The following is a 12123-nucleotide window of genomic DNA, read 5'->3' as shown; positions in this document are numbered from 1 at the left end:
TCTAATCATGACAAGAAAACTGGACATTTTAACATTTCAAGAACTTTATAAATAAATGTTCTAAGAACGTTGTATAATGGGTGAAAATAAAGTTAGGAAAACGTTATATGGAACGTTTTTAGAACCTTTAAATAACGTTCTAATCACGACAAGAAAACTGGACATTTTAACGTTTCAAGAACGTTATAAATAAATGTTCTAAGAACGTTGTATAATGGGTGAAAATAAAGTAAGGAAAACGTTATATAGAACGTTTTCAGAACCTTTAAATAACGTTCTAATCACAACAAGAAAACTGGACATTTTAACATTTCAAGAACATTCCAAAACAACGTTCCCGCAACCAAAATAGAACGTTTGGAAAACGTTTTTAGAACCTAAATTTGTTAGCTGGGTTCACATTATGGGGCGGTTTCAGGACAACTTCAGAAATGTTTGGAAAATTGTAGCTTGTGTGGAAGCTACCTCACTACTTGGTCAAAAAGAGCTTTGCTATTGGAAAGCTATTTGATTTAGAAAGCAGCTAAGCTACCGCCAAGCTACTGAAAAATGTAGTTAAACTACTAGCTTCGCTACTTGTAGTGAAGCTACTGCTCAACACTGGTTTCATGTTGTTCCTCAGGGGTGACGTGTCTTCAGTGCGCAAATATAAAAGCACAGAGACATACCAGTATCTCTACAGTGGGACAGTCAGTCAAGTGTTTACATGGAATTTACAGAGACTCCTTATTTTTGACCTTTTCAGGTGATGGTTTAAAATGTCACAATTGTCCCTCTGGTGTGAGTTTGTTTTAAACAGCAAAACATTTTGTTTTTAATCGACTTGTTTGAGTTTTTATGGCGACACATCAAGCTTCACGCGATCCGACAGCAGCAAACTTATCCTTCTCATTCAACACATTGTAAGTTATTTAAACAAACCATAATAAAAATATTAGACTACTATTACACGTATTCAGTATTGTTTTCGTCTTTTGGAAATATTATTATGCAGTAGATAAGACATGAGCTTATTTAAAAAAAAAATCATTTAAAACATATCAAAAGGACATGGAAACACATTACAAACTATTATAAACATTAACTAAAAAGCAGTTTATGTCGTAGGCTATATATTCTGTACTGTGTGGGATTTTAAGGTTATATGTTTGTAAATAGTTTACTTAGAAGTGTTTTCAATAATCATTATAGCATGCTGAAGTAAAAGATTGTTTGTGTTTGTCTAAGAGAGTGGAAAGTTACTGAGAGGGAGCAGTTTGGGTGTGCAAAAGCTGCAAGGCCATGGTTTCGGTTGGATAAGCTTGGAATGTGTACAGCTTGTATTGGTCAAGATAAGAGTGAGGCCTGAGGGAGAAAAGCAAACATACATTCATGTTATTAACCAATGTTTTAATATTTACAGGATAAAATATGCAATGTATTTCTTACTTAATCAGTATTAATCATTGAATAATTGATGAAATAAATATAAGATGTTGTCTTTGATAAATGTGTATTAACCAATGAAATAAAGGTTGCATACAGAATAACTTAATAGGGGCATGGCAGCTCAACTTTGAAGAACAGAATCTCCTGTGTGTGTGTGTGTGTGTGTGTGTGTGTGTGTGTTTTCTTTCCTAAGAGATGGTTATTAATAATGATTAAAGTGTTTGCTTAGAAGTAGTATTGCAGTAAAAGACTTAATATGTGTTTATCTATCTAAAGAAGTTAATGTGTGCCTTATTCACATAACCAATTTTACGAATAATGAAATGATGTTATGATATTGAAATGTGTTTTACATAATAATCATTTTCATCTTACAACTTATGTCTTTTTATGAATAAATGAATGTTTTATTAATGACCTGTTTTAAGAAAGCATTATAATATGCTATGTGGAGTCAATCATATGTGAAGTGGAAAAGTATTGGGGGAATAGTTACAAATTGAAGGACTCTCAAAGTTGTGCGGAGAACAGTTTGTTTTTTCTTTGTTTGTGTGTCCATTTTTGCCTACAGGCTAAAACTGGGTGTGGTAAGGGAGTCAGGTGAACGAGAACAACCGATGTGGGTGGAGAATTCTAAGAGAAATCGACGTCATATAATATATAAATAATTGTTAGAAAAGAGGCTGGGTTGCCTTCGCTACCGAGTGTGGTCTTGAGAAGGTCCGGCATGCTGTGAAACTTTTTCATATCTGATCAATAAATATTTGAACTTAGATATATGTATTTTGTGCCTTTCCTCTAAATTATGAACATGCAAGGACGCCTTAAAGTCCAACAATTGGTGACCCCGACGTTTCTTTGGAGGGAAAGGAGAGAGTGAAAGGAAGGAGGGTTTCATATTGAAGAAACCAAAGTAAGGGAGGAATCCAATTCAACACAAAAAGCGCGCTCTACTAAAAAGGTAAGCAGAGCCTGTTTTATCGAATTCTGCTCTTTGAATATACCAAATTACTTGTGTTGAAAAGGATATCCGAACTGAATTTTAACACATAGATATTTTAAACATATGATCAGAATGAAAAACTTTTGAAAAAGGTACCTTGGTAATTTATGGTTGGAGTCCATTAGTGTATTAGACACTATAAAGAACCAAGAGAAATAGTAATTTATGGTTGGAGGCCATTAGTGCATTAGGCGCTATAAAGTACCAAAAGAAGGGTGAAAGGCCTGTTAGGTGAAAATCCTACGAATATTAAAGCTGGGTTGGAGGCCCTCAGCGTATTAGGCGCTGAAAAGTACCAAAAGAGAGGTGAAAGGCCTGTTGGATGAGAACTCCACAAAAACTGAAAAGACGTCCTATTTTTGTATAGTTGTGTGTTTTTCGATTTTCTTTGAAAAGACGGGTCAGTAGTCGCGCGGGTGAAATTCCTGAAAACTACTGGTGTATATATCCTTTTGCTTTCAAACTTCGCTAAAAGACGGGTCAGTAGTCGCGCGGGTGGAAGTCCTGAAAACTACTGTTGTATATGCTTTTGCTTAAGATAGGAGCGACTTGTGTGTCTTTGTAATTTTTAGTGCTCGAAAAATTGTCTTAAAATGGCTGAATTTCAAAAAGAGTGTGATGAGTATGGTTGCCCACCGGTCTATGTTCAGTGGCAAAAAATATTGAAACTGATGCTGGCCCAAACCGATCCAAAAGATATTAAGAAAAGACAAAAGGAGGTTACATCAGCATGGAACACATTGTGTGAAGAAAATTGCTGGGTTACGGAGGAGAAAAAACGTGTTCCCCTGACTCCCATCATTTTTGCCATGGAACATAGACTGGTACACAGAATTGAGATTGTAAAGGCAGAAGGAAAAAGTGGTTTGGCAAAGGGCCAACTGTGACAGGCTTAGAGAAAGAGTAGAGAATTTGGACGAGATTAGCTATGATCGCTGCTGCCATGCAGGCTATCAAACCAAAGAAGAAAAGGGGAAGTTGGCAGTGGTGCAGCTGCAAAGCAAAAGGAAATTGAACAAGGAAACAGTCAGCCAGACTCAAGTGTGACGCCCACAACTCCTCCCATGGCTCCTCCTAAAGTGAAGTCGCTACACCCCTCACTGCAAACAACTCCTCCTTATGAGGAAAAGTCTGTTTCGATCTCAAAGCAACAGCCGGTGTTAACAGTAAACAGCGGTGAACTAGATGTTGAATTTGATGAAATAGAGGCCCTGAAAAGAAAAATGGAAAGATTACAACAAACAATTATGACACAGGGACAGATAATCACAACTCTATTAAGATTTCAGAGAAATGTAAATGCTAACAACAGGGGAAAGAGATTACACAGACAGGGCCATAAACAAATCACAAACAGAACTTGTACAGGTAGATACGATTAAGAATGGGCTTTTGAGACTGTAGCTGTACAGGCCACAGACGAAAATAAACACATTCCACAGCAGGTTGCCCAGCCGCCCTCCACTTCCTCCCAATGTGCTATAGTATGACCAATACTAACAAGCCTATGGTCCACCGGACCCTTATGCAGGCCAAACCTACACAGGCAACCCATGGGGAGGTTATCAGCAATATAGAGGGGCTCCCAGAGGACGGGGTGGTAGTAACAGAGGGGGGTATGGTGCTTTTGGAGGGAATGCATGTTATGTGTGTGGACAGGAAGGTCATTGGGCCCGCAGGTGCCCACAACTCGGGCCACAGCCCCAATATTCCAGTGTACGGCATCCACTTAACGCACCGAATGCAAGGGGATGGGGTCCCAATAGAGGAGGTAGCGGGCGTGGACATGGTGGTTTTGGCAGGGGACCACCAGGGCCACACAACTCATCATCACCTGATTTAATGGCGCCTATGCTCCCATCATGGGGCCAGGGTGGTGGTGCAGAGGAATGACGGGGCACACAGGGAACCACCATGGGGGGAATGGCCGAGCCCCTCATGGACATAGTGGTGAATGGCACACCACTAAAACCTCTAGTGGACACTGGAGCTACATACTCTACTGTAATAAGCGGCACCATACGGTCAGCATATTTAAGTAACAAAACAGTGAGTGTGATGGGTTTCTCTGGTGAAATTGAAAAGTGGCCAGTGACAAAACAGTTACCAACTCAAGTTGCTAATCAACTTGTCTCGCATTCATTTCTGTACTCCTCCAACGCACCTGTTCCCCTAATGGGCAGAGATTTGTTAACAAAACTAGGGGCTAGCATACTATGTTCACCTGATGGTATTGTAGTTAGGTTTCCAGACGGACACACAGTTAACTGTTCATTGAGCTCAACAGAGACAGGTAATCAATGGATGTTAGTGGGGGGGAAATATAAGGAGTCAGTCGACATTTATTGGGCAGAACTGGAGGTCGACTGGGAGGATGAAATGTCTAGCAACAGTGTAGTGTCTCTTTATAACACCCACAAGTCATGGATACAAGACAGGGCCCTATTTTTACCCCCCATAGACCCACTTCACTGCACCATGTTTTATGACAGGTTTGACACAACAAACTATGAGGAACTTTTCATGTCCATTTAGGGGACTAAGTGGAGACTGGTGGATGGTGGTATGTGGTATATTTGTTGGCAAACAAGGCGTGGCTGCACCCATATTTTTGTCAGACGGCCAGAAAGAATGGTATAGGATGTCTGACACAGCCGCACCACATATTTCACTAGCTTTGCACCCAAACCATGAGGCTAGAGAGCTAGGCATCATGGTTAAGATGCTTTTAACCCTTACCACTGGCAACCATCACATATCTCAGGGGTATGACACTCACATAGTCATGACGTTTATTGGATCAGGCAGCAGACAGAGGATGTAGCCATCCTAAAACACGAACAACTGACCAGGAGTCATGGTAGGGAAAACACAGACGGTGAAGGGACGGGACAACTAATTGAAAGCATGCCACATGACCTATGGTCACAGGGGCCTACGGACGTAGGTTTTTGCAATATCACCCCGGTTTCATTTAAGCCCTATACATTTCAACAGACAAAACATAACAAAGTATTTACCAATATATATTACTGTGTCCTACAGAAAGCTTACCAAAATCCTGGCCAACCAAACCTGAAATTATGTCCATGAGGGTGTAAACATGGCAGATCTAATCACTGAGGGTGAGCCATGTGACTGCATACCATTGACTGAAAAAGCAAATATATTGAGAGATGGTTTGTTCGCGGTACCACTGACAACTCCCTGACCGGTAATCACACTGTTTACAGATGGTTGTTGTTTCAGAGCAGCAGATGGCACATTGAAGGCAGGTTTTGCAGTTGTTGAACAGGTTGAAAATGATTTTGTAACAAGACTGAGTGGTAGGTTGAACGGTAAACAGTCAGCACAGAGAGCTGAAATGATAGCTGTTATCAAAGCCTTGCACTACATGGTGAAGAGAGGGTGACCATTTTTAGTGATTCTGCATATGTGATTGGTGCAGTATATATGGATCTGCATAGGTGGGTTTGAAACCAGGAAAGGCCGGCCTATAACAAATGCTAGCGAAGCCTGACACATACTACAGGCTGTGAAGGTACCTAATGAAGTGGCTGTTGTCAACGGCCTAATAGACCACTTATATCCCCAACCATGGTTTCCCAAGACAAAGTTAGATCTGACAGACTGACAAACACGCAATGGAATTGACATATAGTTTCGGGGCTGCTTGACACCCCAATGACAGAGCAAAGCTGAAATAATGAAGCTGACCTTGATATCAAAACTTGACTTGACAAAATCTGTGCACAAACAAAAATAACATGGCTTGATGGATTGCCAATTGCATTAATGTCTATTTGCTTTTCTGTTAACAGGATCACTGGTTTGACAACATTTGAATTGTTTACAGGTCGCCAGTTTCCGGGTCCGAGGAATGCCCTGGTGAAGGACCCTATCCTGCCACTAACACATGCTGTTTCTTTTGACACACTAACTGATCTGTTTGAACATTTTTCATGGCAGGCTACCAAAACACGTGAAGGGGACAGTGACCAAACCAAAAGTACAGTATAGCTGATTGGGTGAGAGTAACGGTGTTAAGGAGGAAGTGGGACGAGCCCACATGGTCCAAGTCGCTAAGAGTGACTGCCAGGCCGTCGCATTGTGTGTAGCTCCAAGGAAAAGGAGACACCTGGTTCCATGTTTCTTCTTGTGTTCCATGTGATTTTCCTTCCAGGTCACTGACAGACACAGGTGTGGACCTGAGGACTCAGGTCCAAGAGAGGGAGGTTGTTGAGAGGTTGTTGAAAGTGAAAGTGAAAGTAGACTAAACCTGCTGGAGAGCAGAGAGAACAGACGGGAAGTGAACCACTATTGGTAACACCCACACAACACCAACCACAAAGTCAACAGACAATCTGTAAAATTGTGCATAAAAAAGGTGACATTTTTTCCAGCCCAGCAACAGAACCCCTAGCACACTGTGTAAGCGCAGATTGTGCATACGGTGCAGGTATAGCCGTACAGTTCAAGGCAAAGTACGGTACACAAAAGGTTGTAAGTCAAAACAAACACACAGGTGAATGTGCAGTTACCCATGAGGACGACGGCAGACTGATCTTTCATTTAATAACCAAACAAAACTGTACTGATTTACCAACATATGAGAATTTTACTAACAGCCTCAGATGCATGAGAGATTGGTGTGAGGAAAAAGGAATAACAAGTGTGCCTACTCCCCGGCTGGGGTGTGGGTTAGATAAATTGATAGATAAATTAGATAAAAAGACTAAAGTGTAGGGGAGATCGAGCTTTTTACAGTGCGGCTCCAAGGCTTTGGAACAGCTTACCTGTTAGCTTAAGACAGGCTCCATCTCTCCTTACTTTTAAATCTAGACTCAAAACTTTTTTATTCTCAAAAGCCTTTGAGGAAAATTTTAATTAATGTGATTTTATTTTATTTTTCCTGTGTCTTTTATCTATTGATGTGATTTTATCTTATTTTCTCTTCTGTCTTTTATCTATTATTTTATCTATTTGGAAAGCACATTGGTCAACAGCTGTTGTTTTAAATTGTGCTATATAAATAAATTGTCATCATTGTCATTAAATTGGATTTCCATAAGGTGGTGGAAATCCTGACAGAAGTGTTCAGGGACCTGAACATCACAATTACTGTTTAGTCATTATAACCTGAATAACTACATACCATATTGGTATATGAATTTTGACCTTTGAATTTCTTAAGTTTCTTATATAGTCTTACATTTCAATGTTTCCTTTTTGAATTTACGATTGTTATTTGAGTATTAGCCAATAGGCATAAGTGTATTTTTTCCACAGAGATGAAGCTATATGGAAATTGGAAGGTTCTGTGGGCCCTAGGGGCTATAACTGCAATTATAATTACCATAATATTTGGCATAAACAATGGAGGTAATCTGAAAATTGACAAAAGGTCCAAAACAACACCACAAGATCCGTGTTTAAAGAGATATGAGGGAATTGAATTAAATTACACAAAAATTGAACAATATCATACACCTTGGATTTGGCCATACTGGTCACTTGTGGATGTTGTTGTATCCCCTGTCTCAGATCCCTGTGTAACAGGCTGATAGTGTCTGCAATAGAAAAAAAAGAAAATCCACCCCCATACAGTATGCCGCTCTTAGGCCTACAGAACCTGGAGGATGATGAGGAGGAACAAGTGTGACCTCTTTCAGAGGTCAAGAGAGGGAATTGTGGGATTTTAAGGTTATATGTTTGTAAATAGTTTACTTAGAAGTGTTTTCAATAATCATTATAGCATGCTGAAGTAAAAGATTGTTTGTGTTTGTCTAAGAGAGTGGAAAGTTACTGAGAGGGAGCAGTTTGGGTGTGCAAAAGCTGCAAGGCCATGGTTTCGGTTGGATAAGCTTGGAATGTGTACAGCTTGTATTGGTCAAGATAAGAGTGAGGCCTGAGGGAGAAAAGCAAACATACATTCATGTTATTAACCAATGTTTTAATATTTACAGGATAAAATATGCAATGTATTTCTTACTTAATCAGTATTAATCATTGAATAATTGATGAAATAAATATAAGATGTTGTCTTTGATAAATGTGTATTAACCAATGAAATAAAGGTTGCATACAGAATAACTTAATAGGGGCATGGCAGCTCAACTTTGAAGAACAGAATCTCCTGTGTGTGTGTGTGTGTGTGTTTTCTTTCCTAACAGATGGTTATTAATAATGATTAAAGTGTTTGCTTAGAAGTAGTATTGCAGTAAAAGACTTAATATGTGTTTATCTATCTAAAGAAGTTAATGTGTGCCTTATTCACATAACCAATTTTACGAATAATGAAATGATGTTATGATATTGAAATGTGTTTTACATAATAATCATTTTCATCTTACAACTTATGTCTTTTTATGAATAAATGAATGTTTTATTAATGACCTGTTTTAAGAAAGCATTATAATATGCTATGTGGAGTCAATCATATGTGAAGTGGAAAAGTATTGGGGGAATAGTTACAAATTGAAGGACTCTCAAAGTTGTGCGGAGAACAGTTTGTTTTTTCTTTGTTTGTGTGTCCATTTTTGCCTACAGGCTAAAACTGGGTGTGGTAAGGGAGTCAGGTGAACGAGAACAACCGATGTGGGTGGAGAATTCTAAGAGAAATCGACGTCATATAATATATAAATAATTGTTAGAAAAGAGGCTGGGTTGCCTTCGCTACCGAGTGTGGTCTTGAGAAGGTCCGGCATGCTGTGAAACTTTTTCATATCTGATCAATAAATATTTGAACTTAGATATATGTATTTTGTGCCTTTCCTCTAAATTATGAACATGCAAGGACGCCTTAAAGTCCAACAACTGTAATGTCATTTTTGTAATAATATATAGTAGCAGTATAACTAAACCAGCTAAATCAGCATATTTTTATATTAGTTGTTTTTGAATAATAATTGTATTTATTGTCAGTTTCTATGAAAGGTTTTACTGGATGGATGTGTGGATACAGTTAATTGTCACGACACGGAAGGAGAGACAGGACGCAAACGCAAAGTTCAAAAATAAATAACATTTAATAATAAAACACGAGGGATAAGATGGTGAGTACAGTGAACACAGGAACATCCAAGACAGGGAACCGACGGGGTAGCAATGACAATGATCCAGCAGTGAGCAAACAGAAGACAGAGGTATATATACACACAGACTAAATGACAAACAGGTGTGATGAGGCAGGTAATTAATCAATGAATGTCCAGTATGGGGGTAATATGATGCCAATGTTATTGAAAATGGACAGAGTAAAAGTCACAAATAGATATTACAACCTGTAAACACAAAACGCAATCTACAAATAGATTAAAAATCCACAAACACAGTCCTCGTGATCCGCAAATGTAAAACAAGATCTACGAATCGTCTTTGTGATCCACAAATATAAAGCATGATTTACAAAAAAGAAATCATTGACTTGTACTTGAAAACCAGAATTTGAATGTATGTAAAGTGACTTCTTTGCAGATGAATATCATTTTCTATTTGTAGATTGTGTCACATTTGTTTTCAGAATTCTGACACTATTGTTTCGCTTTTGTGACAAAATAATGCCATAATCGTTGAAAATGAAGAGGCTAGAAGCAAAGAATGCATATTACAATTTGTAAACACGAAACAAATCTGAAAGTAGTTTTCAAATCTGCAAACAAACTCCTCATGATCCGCAAATGTAAAACGAGATCTACAAATATATAAAAATCCACGAACAGACTCTTCATGACATACAAATATAAAATGCGATTTACAAATAGATTTAAAATCCGCAAACCAACTCTTTATGATTCACAAATAGAAATCATTGACTTGTACTTGACAACCAGAATTTAAATGAATGCAAAGTGATTTGTCTGCGCATGAGGGTCATTCTTTGTTTGTAGATTGTGTTGCATTTGTTTTCAGAATTTTGGCACAACTATTTAGCTGTTTTTTCCATGTAAAAATCTACAAATGCCCTCCTCACAATTTACAAACAAACAAAGTCTAACTTGTATTTTCCAACCATTGTAAGAAGACATTCTTACAAATTCTGTGCAAAGTTCAGCGTGCAAGTGTTGAATCTGTGTTTGCAGATCACAGGGCATTCACGAATCCTTCTGCACAAGTCTACAGATCTTTTTGGCACTATCTTTCCGCAGAGTTTGTCACTACGATCCACGCGTGTAGTCAGCCAATCAGGGGTATTGCTTCAAAGTGGTGCCACGCCCCCTCAATAAGCTCTTTTCAAAATAAAAGCTGGGCTCACTGCCATTTACCGTTGCCGGTGTCACAGCGCCCCAAAATAATACCTCGCCACCCCTTTGCCACCCCTGTTTTAAAAGTCTAGCTCCGCCACTGCTTTAATGGGTCAAAATACTTTCTGTGTGTTGACTACTACTCAAAGTATCCAGAGATTACAGAGATGCAGACACAACAGCGCAGAGTATCATTAAGTCAATGAAGTCTGTTTTTGCCAGACATGGCATACCAGACATCATAGTTTCTGACAACGGACCTCAATACGCTTGTGCTGAATTCAGTAAGTTTGCAAAAGACTGGGAATTCACACATGTTACCTCGAGACCTGGTCATGCGCAGTCCAAACAGTGAAAAACCTGCTCACGAAAGTTCAGGATGGAAAAGGAGATCCTTACATTGCACTGTTGGAATATCGCAACACTCCAATAGAGGGCATAGGTCAACCTTTGACCTAATGGGTCAACGCCTGAAGTCCAAAATTCCCACTACCACCACACTGCTAACACCTGAAAGCAACATCTCGATCAAAAGAAAGCTGGAAGGGAAACAACTTATTCAGAAAAGCTACTATGATCGACAAACGAGATGTCTTCCTGAGATACCCAGAGGTGAAAGAGTGAGAATTCAGAGAGGAAATGAATGGCAACCAGCAGTCATTGTCAGCAGACATGAACAACCAAGGTCATTCATAGTTCAGACTCCAGATGGAAGGACCTACAGGAGAAACCAGAAACACCTTTTGAAAACAGGAGAGAAAGAGTTTGCAACACCTACAGCTGACACAAACATCTATGTTCAGCCAGATGCCACTCACTCAAGACCACCCAATGCTGCGTCCACAGAACAACATGACCAAGAAGATGATGCACTCACAGCTCAAACTGAATCAGAAAAGCCTGAGGTGCTGGAGGAACACTTCACTCGTTCTGGCAGGCTGGTGAAGATGCCAGCAAGATACAGAAACTGACCTCACTTTACAACATATACATGCCTGCAATAACAATATCTCATAATGTACATAATGCACACACAAAAGGACATGAAACCTCAATTTATGTTCAGCCAGATGCCACTCACTTAAGACCACCCAATGCTGCGTCCACAGAACAACATGACCAAGAAGATGATGCACTCACAGCACAAACTGAATCAGAAAAGCCTGAGGTGCTGGAGGAACACTTCACTCGTTCTGGCAGACTGGTGAAGATGCCAGCAAGATACAGAAACTGACCTCACTTTACAACATATACATGCCTGCAATAACAATATCTCATAACGTACATAATGCACACACAAAAGGACATGAAACCTCAATCTATGTTCAGCCAGATGCCACTCACTTAAGACCACCCAATGCTGCGTCCACAGAACAACATGACCAAGAAGATGATGCACTCACAGCACAAACTGAATCAGAAAAGCCTGAGGTGCTGGAGGAACACTTC

The 12123-nt window shown here is 39.4% G+C and overlaps 1 long non-coding RNA gene across 1 annotated transcript; it reads left to right on the top strand.

The window, feature by feature from the left end:
• The first annotated feature begins 1048 nt into the window (after positions 1–1048).
• Positions 1049–9182, top strand: LOC135718098 (uncharacterized). The gene is made up of 2 exons (XR_010520542.2): positions 1049–2646; positions 2738–9182. It is a non-coding gene; the product is annotated as an uncharacterized lncRNA (long non-coding RNA).
• Positions 9183–12123: the final 2941 nt, after the last annotated feature.

The sequence above is a fragment of the Paramisgurnus dabryanus genome, chromosome 11 (genome assembly GCF_030506205.2).
Source record: "Paramisgurnus dabryanus chromosome 11, PD_genome_1.1, whole genome shotgun sequence".
Lineage (NCBI taxonomy): Eukaryota > Metazoa > Chordata > Actinopteri > Cypriniformes > Cobitidae > Paramisgurnus > Paramisgurnus dabryanus.
Note: the sequence above shows the minus strand (reverse complement) of the source record. Positions and strands in the feature narration are given on the sequence as shown.